We start from the raw sequence: 13,188 nt of genomic DNA, 5'->3' as shown, positions 1-13,188 counted from the left end.
TCCAGCATTCTTTCAGCCAAGTAGTTTTCCCCTCACCTTCTCTTGGGAAAAGTTTAAGCAAAGCTTCAAGGTAAATTAAAGTCTGTAGAATAGCTAACACAGAAGCATCCCCAATAAGGCACAGGCACTGACTCCATATCCTGGCTTGAAATGCTTAAAATGTTTCAGCCCCTCAACAGGTGCAAGACATGATGAAAAGTAGCTGAGAATTCCTAGGTATGGCAATGCACCTCCCTGTTAATAGGGTATCTCATTCTTCAAGGTCCCAGAATCTCTGGAAGGGGAATTCCAGGGAAAGGGATGCCCTTTCTCTTCTCAGGAAAACTATCCTTCTTTTAATCGTCCCCTCCTTTTTAACCATTGCACTCTGGGCTAATGGAAAGTTTGAGAAACTTTGAAAACAAAATTTTCCCGAATAGAGAAGGAGAGATAACCCCAGGAAGACGTGCCCCGTCAGGAGGAACCAAAATATTGTCCCTTCCTAACAGACTCATTATGTTCACTACATAATGGGATAGACACTTTAGAACCAATGGGCAAAGTTGTCATTTTTCCCAGAAAGAAGAAAATGGAATCTGAAACTTCTCTTGGTTTCTCTTTAATTACTAGCAAAATGCTAAAACAGATTATTGAAGGGAAAGTTTACTAAAATATGAAAGAGGTGAGTCATAAAAAGCTAGCATTGTTTCATCAAGAATAGGTCATGTTAACTACATTAACTAAAAAAGATGAAGAAAAACATCTGCGTTTAGAGAAAGAAGTGATAAATAGAAGTATGTTTAGAATGATTTTACATATGTATAAACTTTTGTCTAATGGTAGCCATCTCTAGGGTATGGGGGGAAGGAGGGAAAAATTACATGATAATTTTATTATATATTAAAATAAATAGTAAGTTATACATAATAAATTTGCAGTTTCATGTACAATCATATTTATTATACTATGTCATAGGGATTCTTATTATATGTCATAAATTAAAATGCAAATAAATAAAAATTAAAAACAGAGTAGGTCCTGTGAAGCTTTAAAGGAGAATTTTAAAGGAATTCTTTGTTGTTTTTTGTGGGGATGGCATAACAGCTGGTTTTAAGTTTTCTTTTAAGTTTCATCTCCTATGCCATCTTTATTTGCTTCAAGGAGATTTTATCAAAATAATTGACCAAATTTTTCATACTATTCTTGTGTAAAAAATATATAGATGTAGGCTAGATGAAAATGGTATGGGGTGAACTGAAAACTGATTGAATTGCTCAATGTAAAGAGAAGTTATTAAAGTCATCTTGGAAGAAGGGCTCTAGTGGAGTACCCCAAGGATGTGTGTTTGACTCTTTGTTATGTATCCAAATCAATGGAAAAATAAAACTAAAAAGAATTATGAATCGACACTGTGATATGGCAGTTAAAATTAGGGTGATCTTTTGTTCCATTAAGACATGTAGTATATCAATAGATAGGAAGGAGATAGCTAAAAGTTAAAAGAAGGAAATTTAGGCTTAATATAAAGACAAACTTAGAAGGCAGTTAGCTTGTCTCATGATTTTAAATCAATCCCTAGATACATCTGTTGGGTGTATTGTAAAAGAAATCCATATTAGGTGTGGGCTAGAAAATATGAGCTCTTTTCCTATCTACTCTCAGATTCTATGACTCTGGGTTGATATAAATTCATTTAAGCATTTTAGTAATTTAGCGTGACACCAAGTAGAAATTAAACAATATTAACGTATAGATAACTACTAATTCCTATGTGATACCTAATTAGATGAGATGCTTATTTGCTGAAAATATCAAGCAGCCAAATTCATCCACATGCCCTAAATATAGTGAATACTCAAGAAATAAGAAGAATATACTCTGCTCATAATCCTTTTCTCCATATTTAACAAGGTATTTCTAACTCTGTTTTTATATAGGAATATGATATTATTAAACTATCAATTGGATAGCATTTTTAAAATTATTATTTATTAATAACAAAATTCATCTGGAAGAAAAAAACCAAGAATTTCAAGGGAATTAATGGAAAAATGTATATGAAGGGGCCTAGACATAAAATTATATTATAAAGCAGTGGTCATCAAAACCATTTGGCTAAGAAATAGAGTATTGGGTGAGTAGAATAACTTTGCAAGACACAATAGTCAATGACTACAGTAATCTAGTGTTTCATAAATCCAAAGACTCTAACTTCTGCAATAAGAACTCACTATTTGACTAAAAATTTCTGGTAAAACTGGAAAATAGTATGGCAGAAACTAGAAACATCTAACATCTTACATCAAGATAAGGTCGAAATGGCTTCATGAATTAGAAATAAAGCTTCACCTCTCAGATCTGTAGAGAAAAGAGGAATTTATGGTCAAAGAAGAACTAAAGAATATATGAAATGCAAAATGGATAATTTTGATTACATTAAATTAAAAAGGTTTTGCACAAATAAAACCAATTCTGCTAAGATTAAAAGGGAAGCAGAAATATGGGGGAAAACTTTTACAGTATGATAAAGGCCTCATTTCTAAAAGACATAGAAAACTGACTCAAATTTATAAGAATACAAGCTATTCCCTAATTGATAAATGGTCAAAAGGATATGAATAGACAATCTTCACATGAGGAAATTCAAGCCATATGAAAAAAATGCTCTAAATCACTATAGATTAGAGAAATGCAAATTAAGATAACTCTGAGATACCACCACACACCTCTCAAATTGGTTTAGATGACAGGAAAAGATAATGATGAATTAAGGGATGTGGGAAAACTGGGACACTGATGCATTGTTGGTGGAATTGTGAAATGATCCAACCATTCTGAAAAGGAATTTGGAACTATGCCCAAAGGACTATGAAACCTGTGCATCCCTTTGACCCAGCAGTGTCTCTACTGGGTCTGTATCCCAAAGAGATCATAAAGGATGGGAAAGGACCCATGTGTACAAAAATGTTTGTGGCAGCCCTTTTAGTAGTGGTAAGGAACTGGAAAATGAATGGAGAATGGTTGAATAAGTTATGGTATATGAATGTTATGCAATAATATTGTTCTGTAAGAAATAATAAGTAGGCTGTTTTCAGAAAGGCCTGGAGAGACTTATATGAGTTGAGATTGAGTGAAGTGAGCAGAATTAAAAGAATAATGTATACAGTAACAAATATATCACATGATGATCAACTATCATTGATAGTCAATTGATAGTCAAGAGACTTGGCTCTTTTCAACAATGAGGTGATTCAAGGCAATTTCAACAAGACTTGTGATGGAAAGTGCCATTCTTATTTAGAGAGAGAACTATGGAAACTGAATGTGGATCATTACATAGTGTTTTCAACCTTTTTGTTGTTGGGAATGGCAGAACAGGAGGGAAAATAAAGAAAGAATTGACATGAAAATACAGAGAGGAGAGAAAATATAGAATATGCAAAGAAGGTCAAGAAGGATGAAGACTGAGGGAAAAAAACCAAAAAAATTGGCAATTGAGATATAATTCATTACTTTGTAGAGAACAATTTCAGTTGAATGATGGCATCTGAAGCCAAATTGCAAGGGTTGAAAAATGAATGAGAGAGGAAGACATAATTACTATGAACAGTTTCTTCTAAGAGTTTGGCTGTAAAAAGGGGAAAAATGATAGCTTGAGGGGACAGGTCAAAAAAGGTGAGCATTTTTAAGAAGGAGGGGAACTGGCATCTTTGTAGGTAACAGAAAAAAAAACAAGTGCAGAGTAAGAAATTGAAAATTACAGAGAGAATGAGGATAGCTGTGAAGGTAAGCTTACTGCCAGAGAAGATAAAAGAGGATAGGATCAAGATCACAAGAAGATGAAAGGATTGCTCTTGGCAAAAAGAGCCACTTCCTTTGTAACTGAAGCAAAGAATGGAAGAAGATAGCTCATAGGATCATAAATTTAGAATTGTAAGGGACCTTAAAGGCCATCTATTCCAACTCTCCATTTTACAGATAAGAAAACTGAGACCCAGATTTGGTGACTTACTCAGGGTTGCAAGCTTCAGAGTTGAACCCGTTTTCCAATTCCAAGTCCATTGTTTTTCCCCCATAATACCACATTACTTCCCAAAAAAGGATAACATAAAGGACTTTTGTGATGTTGAATATAGGTAAAGTTAAGCTTATAAGAAACAGCCTACAAGAGATGGTTCTGCCACTTACTACCTGGGTGACCTTGGACAAAACATATAATCATGATCACCTCATCTGGAAAATGAGGGGTTTAACAACATAAGATCCCACAGTTTCTACTCATTTTCTCCCACCTTGAGGCTGATCATTCCTTCAATGCTGAGGAAGATCAATTGATCCAAATATAAATAAGTAGAATCAGAAAAATATTCTATGCAGTGACTACAATGACATAAAAGACTGCTTTAAAAGTCCATCATCACCCACCACCATCACCACCACCATCATCATCATAAATGAAACAAGTCTCCCTCTTCATGGCAGAAAGGTGGGTGGCTAATAGAGATGTAAAATGTAGTCATAAATGATCACTGTATTGGAATTTTTTGCTTAATTGCTATTTTTTTGGTCAGAAGGCAGGATTGTTCCCTGAAGAAATGACTATGAAATAAAGATAAAAAACATAAATAAAACATTTTCATGAAACATCATCTCAAAAGTCTTTTCTTTTCCCTCCCTAAGAAACATGACGCCATGGTTAGCTGTATAACAGGACCTCGATTCTTTGATAATTTTCTAAGAGATATACTTTTTTTTAGTGTTCAAGTCTTTTCCCCTAGAGTGACATCTTTCCCTGTCTACTAGATTCTCTCAGACTTCAAAGGAATCTTATTCTGAATTTTAGTAGTCTGAGAGAAGGTTATCCTCTGGCATGAAACTGAAGTCCCAGAGATGCTTTAATCCTAAATGGGAATAAGTGCTTCAAAGCTAAATTAACTTGGGGGGTGGGGAAGGACTAGAGAAAGTAGATAGGGAAAAATTCAGGGAATCTGAGAGAGAAGCAGCCAAAGCAGGAATTAACATCTGGCATAAGAATATCTGACCCTCTCTGCTGGATACCACTGAGGATTTCTATTCCTACACAAAGCAGTAAAGTCTTTATCTTAATAATGGATGATAATCCAGGGAGCTGGGAATCAAAAGAAATAAGTGTCACTAGACAAAAGGACAATAAACATAGCTGTTATTATAATTATATATTATTTCAATACATAATTTAAATCAATTTAAATCAACAGCTTATTAGCATTCTTTCTTGAAAATACTTAGATTTAGTTTGCTTATACATTTATTTAACTTATCTATCATTGTACCCCCAAATAATATGTAAGATCTCTCCAGGAGATAGTGAGCTACATTTGTGATCCCAGCTATAGGGGAGCCCTGTCCTAAGTCCAGGCACATATCTGATGAACCCCTACTAAGTGGCTACCAGGCTGTCTATGGAAGGTAGAAATGGATCAGAAAAGGGAAAGGTCAAAATTTCTATCCCACACCATAGTGGAACTGATCAATTATGTAGTAGAATGAGCTCATGAAAAATTACAATATTTCTAGCCTGAACAAGATAAGGAAACTCAAGCTGGGGAAGATAACATTGTAAACTTCTTACTTTCAATTAAAAACTGTTTGCAAAGATGTTTATAAATGTAAACAGTTATATTTTTGTCATTGTATCCACAATACATGGTGTATATATAGTGATTGATTGATGGATGTTTACTGAATTGAACAAAATGGAATCAAGCACATATGTAAGCAACAGGCATGGGATCTTACTTATATTGATTATGGTAACAAGTGCCAGTTTTTAAAATGCCCTCAAAGTGGGGGAAATCATTTCATATAAATAAAACTATAACTATACATTTTATGAGTTCTTACTTCTTAAATTTATTTATCTCAGAATCTTTTGGCAATCTTGTGAAGGCTGTGAACTTCTCAGAATGCTTTTAAATGCATAGGATAAAATACATATGATTACAAAGAAAAATATTTAAACATAAATTGAATATGTTTATAAAATTAATATTTAAAAATAAAAGTATTTTTTAAAACAAGCTTGAAGATCCCAAGTTAACTCCTGAAAAATAACATAATTATCAGAAACAAAGAAGTCAATATCTCTGAATGGGATGAAAAGAAGCAAAAATTCATTCATTCTCCTTCTTCTAAAACTAATAGTAGGCTTTTTCGAAAACAAAATCAACCTAGAACTACTTCCCTATGGACATATAGTGAAACATATGAATAAATAGTTCTCCAAAGAATGGTAAACCAGAAACAATCATGAAAGATTGCTCCAAAACACTAATCGTAAGAGAAAGGCAAATCAAAACAACCTCACACTGAGAAAATTGACAAAAATATATTTTTTTAAAAATGACTAGTCAGTGCTAATAGGTTATGAAAAGACAGACACATTAATGTATTGTTAATAGAGTTGTGACTTAGTACAACCATTCTGGAAAGTGGTTTGGAATTATACGAATAAAATGACTTAAGATATCTATACCCCTTGATCCAGAGATTCTCCAGCTAGGCATATATCCCAGGAAAGTTAATGACAGAAATATTTATAAAAACTTTTTTCATGGTATCAAAGAACTGGAAACAAAATAAATGTCCATTTTATGGATAACTAAGCAAATTTCAGTAAATGAATGTCATGAAATAATATGCTATAATAAACAACAAATAGAAAGAATACAGAGAAGCACAGGAAAGGATATGAACTGACACAAAGTAGAGAGAGTAGGATCACAAAAATACAAAATGTTAAAAATGTAAATATAAAGTACAGTCACAATAATAACAAATAATTAAACAGAATGCTGGGCATTTCTAATATTCAAGCTTTGCCCTGAAGAAGGGAACAGAATATATATTTCCCTCCCTTCCTTATCAAAGTGGGGAAGTATGGATGTGGAACATTGCATATATTGTTAGATTTGAATGATTTTACTGATTTACTTTGTTTTCCTTTTTTCTTTTCTTTTTCTTTTTTCTTTCATTCTTTGGTACAAGAGACGGGTCTCTAAGGACCAAGGGGAGAGATGTATTTGGGAGATGACAGTAATATAAAAAACAATAACAACAACAAAAAAATCAATAAAACTTAAATGCAAAAAAGGAAAAAATTACTAGGTGATAACAGGAGAAAGAAAGGACAGATGGAGATGAGCAGCTTATATTTTAAACAGAGAGAATCCATTTTCATATTCATTTAAAGGATTAAGAGAAGTCCAAATCTTCTTCCAAAATACTTCCTCCATAAAGTTGCCAAGGTGTCAATCTCCCTTACTTTTAAAAAAAAATTATTTTCCCCATTTACATGCAGAAAGAAAATTTCTTTTGTTATAACATATACATTTTTTAAAATATATTTCCTTATGAATCCTGTTGGGAGAGAAAAATTAAAGCTAAAGGGAAAAATCAAAAGAGAAAAAAAATAAGAAAAAGAAAAAAGTGAATATAGCATGTGCTGATTTACATTCAGTCTCCATAGTCCTCTCTCTGCTTTTGGATAACATTTTCCATCCAAAGTTTCTTGAAATTGCCTTGGATCACTGAATTGCTGAGAAGCAGCAAGTCCACCATAGTTGATCACATGATCTTGCTATTGCTGTGTACAATGTATGCCTGGTTCTGCTTGTTTCGCTCAGCATTAGTTCATATAAGTCTTTCCATGCCTTTCTATAATCATCTTGTTCCATCGTTTTTATATTGATCAATGATATTCTATTAGTTTCAAATACCATATCTTATTTAGCCATTCCCCAATTGATTAGTATCTATTCATTTTCCAATTTTTTGCCACCACAAAAAGAGCTGCTACAAACATTTTTTTTGACCATGTGGGTCCTTTTCCCTCTTTTATGAAATTTTTGAATACAGATTCAGTTGTGACACTGATGGATCAAAGCCTTTTGGGCATAGTTCCACATTGCTCTCCAGAATAGTTGGATCATTTCACAACTCCACCAACAATGCATCAGGGTCCCAGCTTTCCCACATCCTCGCCTCTCTTCCTAGTGGACTTGAAATTTCAAATTATTAGACTTGCTCCTTTAAGACAGTCCACAGGTGGTTTTAGGGTCCCAAGATCATGGAAACAGAGCACAGGATTGTGGCATGTTGAGCTAGAAAAAACATTCAAGATCATCTCATTCAGTACTCTCATTGTATATATGAAAACCAGAGAGAGTAAATGAATTGCCCAGTCACACAGATAGAAAATAGGAAAGTTGTAATTTTGACCCAGGCTCTCTTATTCCAAATCCGGTATTCCTTCTGCTATACCAGACAACTTAAAATACCACTCTTGAAAAGAAGGTTTGTTGTGAAAAGGAGGAAAGGGAACCCTTATCCCAAGCAGTAGGAAATCTATTCCTGGATTTTATAGAGTCCTAGGAAGATCTCTATTTAATTTCAGAGGGTTATTTTAAATGGAGTGAAGCTTTGAAATGGTAAATATACGTGTGTGTATGTATAAACATAGCAGCAAGGTGGTGCACTGGATAGAATGCTGAGCCTGCAATTGGGAAGATTCATATTCCTGAATTAAAATCTGAACCTCAAACAAATATTGGCTATGTGTGCCCCTCAGCAGGTCACTTAACTCTGTTTGTTTCAGTTTCCTCATCTGAAAAGTGAGCTTTTCAGGAGAAGGAAACTGCAAACCACGCCAGTAATTTTGCCAAGAAAATTCCAAATGGGTTCACAAAGAATCAGACATGACAGAAAATTAACTAAAAAAAACAAATACATACACCACACACACACACACACAAACACACACACACACACACACACACCCCACTGAATAAACTCCAAGCTTTTTCCATTTAAAAATAATGAAATAAAAATTTAGTGACTATCATTTGGATTTCAAATATCTAATTGTGATCCCATTTAATATCACCATTGATATACAAGTTTTGTCTACAATGGATGAAACAAGTAGATTTTTCTTGGTTCAGTTCTACAATTTAAACATTCTGGGTCTCAAGTTCCTCATTTTGAAATGTAGATAAAAATACCCTGACTACCTTAGCAAAAAGCATTTGTAATCATAAAACAACTATATAAATATGTTATTATTATTATTAGCATCTCATATGAGGAAGTTCCTTTAACCAATGCAATTAAGTTAATCAGTCAACTAGCATTTATTAAGTAATTAGTGTATTCCAGGCACTGTGCTAATCCTGGGACTAGAAAGACAAAAATCAGACCATACTAGCAAGGAGCTCACAGTCTCATGGAGGAAGGAGAGAGATAACAAGTAAAACATTTATGAACAAAGAAAATAAACACAAGACAAATTGGAAGGAGTCTCAGAAGAAAAGTATTATGAATAAAAAGGACTGGAAAAGTTTCTTAAAGAAGTCCAAGGAACTTGGGCTGGGATTTGAAGGAGACCAAGGAAGCTAGAAGGTAAAATGAAGAAGGAGTATTCCAGGAAAGGTAATGTTTCAGGTATGGAGGTCAACGAGCAAAAACGTTTGTAAGTCAACACTTAATAATTTGTAATCTGAAAGAGTTGTCCAGGACATTAAGAGTTTGAGATTTTTCACACTCCCCAGTGTGTGTCAGAAGCAGACACATTTAGCACAGTTATTATTATTATTATTGTTATTTAAAACATGCCCTTATATATTAAAATTTAATTAGAAATGTCTTCTCATCCATACTACCCTTTCCTCTAAATGGTCTTGCCATAAAGATCCTCAGATCTTTTTTTGAATTTAACTAAGTGTTCCTAGGACTTAGGCACTATATTTTGAATTACAAAATATCTTACACATGAAATTCAAATGAAGCTCATCTCCCTATGGACCATACATCATTTGTCTATTCATTTAAAAAAGGGAAAGATCCACAAAATCCAAATAACCAGCTATAAATTATTCTAAAACATGAATAATCCCTCTAAGTGTTCTCATTACATTTTTTTCATTTTTATGGCTCCTATTTAAAGCATCTCAGAGTCAGAGCTCCATGCTGAGCATGAGTCATATTTTTAATCTCACCCTTTGCAGAAATGTGGTCAGGTACTACAAATGATTTGCATGCTTTTAAAAATGCACTTTTGTATGTGATTCATAACCCTGAATACATTCCACTTTCTTAAGTGAAGGGCTCTATCTTTGAAATAGGCTAAACACTATTCTTTAATTATCTCAGGGCAGAAATGACAGTATCATTGTAGGTATTCTATGTGATATAGCTTTTCAAAGTGGAAAAGTAGGAATCTGCTGCAGAAAATCTGAAGAACAGTGGCATGAATTTTTATTGAATGAATATTTATTCAGTGCTTAGGTGTGGTGGAATGGATAATGTGAGGGATTTAGAATCAGGAGAACTTGACTGAATGTGGATCATAACAGTATTTTCACCATTTTTGTTGTTGTCTGCTTGCTTTTTCTTTCTCATTTTTATCTGATTTTTCTGGTGTGGCATAATAAATGTAGAAATATGTATAGAAGAATTACACATGTTTAACATATATTGGATTACTTGCTGTCATAAATAAGGGGTGGAGAGAAGGTGAAAGAAAAATTTGGAACAAAGTTTTGCAAGGGTAAATGTTGAAAACTATCTTTGCATATATTTTGAAAATAAAAAGCTATTGTTTAAAAAAAAAAAGAGGAAGAACTGAGTTCCTATTCTTCTAAAGAAATTTACTAGCTGAGTGATTCTGAATAAGTCTTTGAACCTCTCTCAATCTTAGTTTTCCATCTCTAAAATGGTAATAATAGTAGCAACTACCTTAAGGCTGTTGAGAGGATCTCAAATGTAAAGTGAATTTTAAAGTATTAAAAACTATATGCAAAGCACTATATAGCATGCTGGAGATGCAAACAGAAAAGCAATATTGACCCTGTTGTTCTCAAGAAAAGTGTTCATATTCAAACAGGTGGACAAAAACACCTGTAGGAGGTTTGAACTGTCAAGCAGATGTTGTTTGTTATTCCTTCTTGAAGAGGAACATGACATCAGGGAGGCAATGCCATGATAAGCAAGTGAGTTGGATTTAAGAGAAGGAAAGTTTGCAAAGTTACCGGCCTCCCTTTTCCCACTAGAGCCACCTGAATCCAGTAGCCAGAGTTAGATCAGGATGGGTGGAGATGATCCATGAAATAGTAAATCATCCTTAGATTACAGAGGCAAAAGAGATGGTAGTGCCTTTTTTTTATTGTGATTTCCACAGATGAAGTCATATATGTTTCTGATTTTGAACCATTTCTTAGAATAAAGAAATAAAAATTCATCAGTAACTTCCAAAACTGAGTTTTGGTAGCTGTGCCCCATGAGGTGGTAGGAGTTAGCACACCTCCATTAGGGTGGCACCCTGTGCAATGGCTAGGGAGGCAGGCTAGAAGGGCTGGGGATAGAGTATGGGAGGTTTAAGGGGTACTTCTATTCCAATTTCTGCCCAGGAGGGAGCTAAGTACCTCAATGGATAGAATATTGTGCCAGGAATCAAGAACTGAATCAAAATCCAGCCTCATACACTCACACTAGCTGTGTGACTTTAGGCAAGTAACTTAATCTGTTTGCCTTAATCCAGTGGAGAGGGAAATGGTAACCACTGCAGTATCTTTTTTTATTATTATTAAAGTTTTTCATTTTACAAAACATATGCATGGATAATTTTTCAACATTAACCCTTGTAAAATATTGTGTTTCAATTTTCCTTACTTCTCCCACCCCCTCCTAGATGGCAAGTAGTTCAATATATGTTAAACATAAAAAAATATGTTAAATCCAATATATCCATACATATTTATATAATTATCTTGCTGCACAAGAAAAATCAAATCAAACCAGAAAAAAATGAGAAAGAAAATAAAATGTAAGCAAACAACATCAAAAAGAGTAAAAATGTTATGTTGTAAACCACACTCAGTTTCCACAGTCCTCTCTCTGGGTGTAGATAGCTCTCTTCATCACAGTATCATTGGATCTGGTCCCGCTGAAGTATCTTTGTCAAGAAAATTCTATATGGGGCAAAAAGGTGAATAAGACTGAACAACAATTTCTATTCCTCAGGCTCTTGGAATTCCCATCCCAATTTATCTGGACTATATACCTGGATAATTCCTGGGCTATCTCCACTGGATCTGAGGAAATGGTTATCATCATTGGTTCAAACCACTTGTCAAGTACTATTCTACTTCCTGTCTCAAGACGCCAAATTACTGTGGTAATTACATTAGCAGTTGGGACTTACAAAGAAGATCTAGTGCAGTGGTTGGGGAGACTTAGTAGAGGAAATAGGTGAAAGGAAGTTCCCTAGATCATTATCCTCCCTAATTCTCACATTCCATTCTGAAAACCATAGTTAGAATGCAAATGGAATTGGCATTTAGGCAATCCCATATAGTATTTTTAAAATACTGTTATTTCTTCAACTTCCATAGTCACTCTAATTCTGATTAATCTATAAATACTTAGTGCCTAGTACTATGTTAGATAGTAGAAAACAGTAATTATATTTACTGCTTGTTTTGAAAGAATTTAGTTTAAGATTGATGAAAGATGAAAAAAATAAACAATAAATACAATAAATTATGTATCACTCAATAAGCATTTATTAAGTTCTTACCATTATGTGCCAGGCACTATGTTAAGTGCAAGGATACAAAAAAAAAGGCAAAAACACTGGCCCTGCCCTCAAGGAGCTTACATTTTAATGGGGCTTTCCTTTAGACTTCTTGATTTTGTACAGCTGTCGTTAGAACATAGGATGTCCATCCATTATCCTTTGATTTGATCATAACTGGCCTGCTTCCTTTTCTGGTCATCCATCTTTCTCATAAAGTACTCTGTGTCACTTTTCCTGCTTTACTTTTCATTGTAAGTTACAAACTTAGCATGTTCCACTTCATTCTCTTTTGGGTGACACAAAATTTTAATTCTCTGGAGACTGTGGTATTCTCTAACTTGTCATCACAAAGCATTACTAGAAGATGAGTGATATTTCTAAAATGAGCCATTGTTTCAGGGAGAAACTTAAGACGCTGAAAATACTTTACTATTTCTCAGAAGCAATCCATCCTGTTTTCATTTTCATGTTCAATCATGAATATGGATCACTGTTCACTTGAATGTCTGTCCACTGCTAGATCAGCTTCATGGTCTCTCCATTTAACTGTGTATCATAGTCTGGATAAAAGGCCTTCATCATTTCTTTTTTTCTAC

At 34.0% G+C, this 13,188-nt stretch overlaps 1 protein-coding gene across 3 annotated transcripts in view; it reads right to left on the bottom strand.

Moving 5' to 3' along the window:
• The window catches only part of HECW2 (HECT, C2 and WW domain containing E3 ubiquitin protein ligase 2), a 369,280-nt gene that overhangs the window by 170,650 nt on the left and 185,442 nt on the right, over window positions 1-13,188 (bottom strand). The window lies entirely within an intron of this gene.

Source organism: Sarcophilus harrisii, chromosome 3 (genome assembly GCF_902635505.1).
Source record: "Sarcophilus harrisii chromosome 3, mSarHar1.11, whole genome shotgun sequence".
Classification (NCBI taxonomy): Eukaryota; Metazoa; Chordata; class Mammalia; order Dasyuromorphia; family Dasyuridae; genus Sarcophilus; species Sarcophilus harrisii.
The sequence above is the reverse complement of the archived record's forward strand: the minus strand, read 5'-3'. Positions and strand labels throughout refer to the sequence as shown.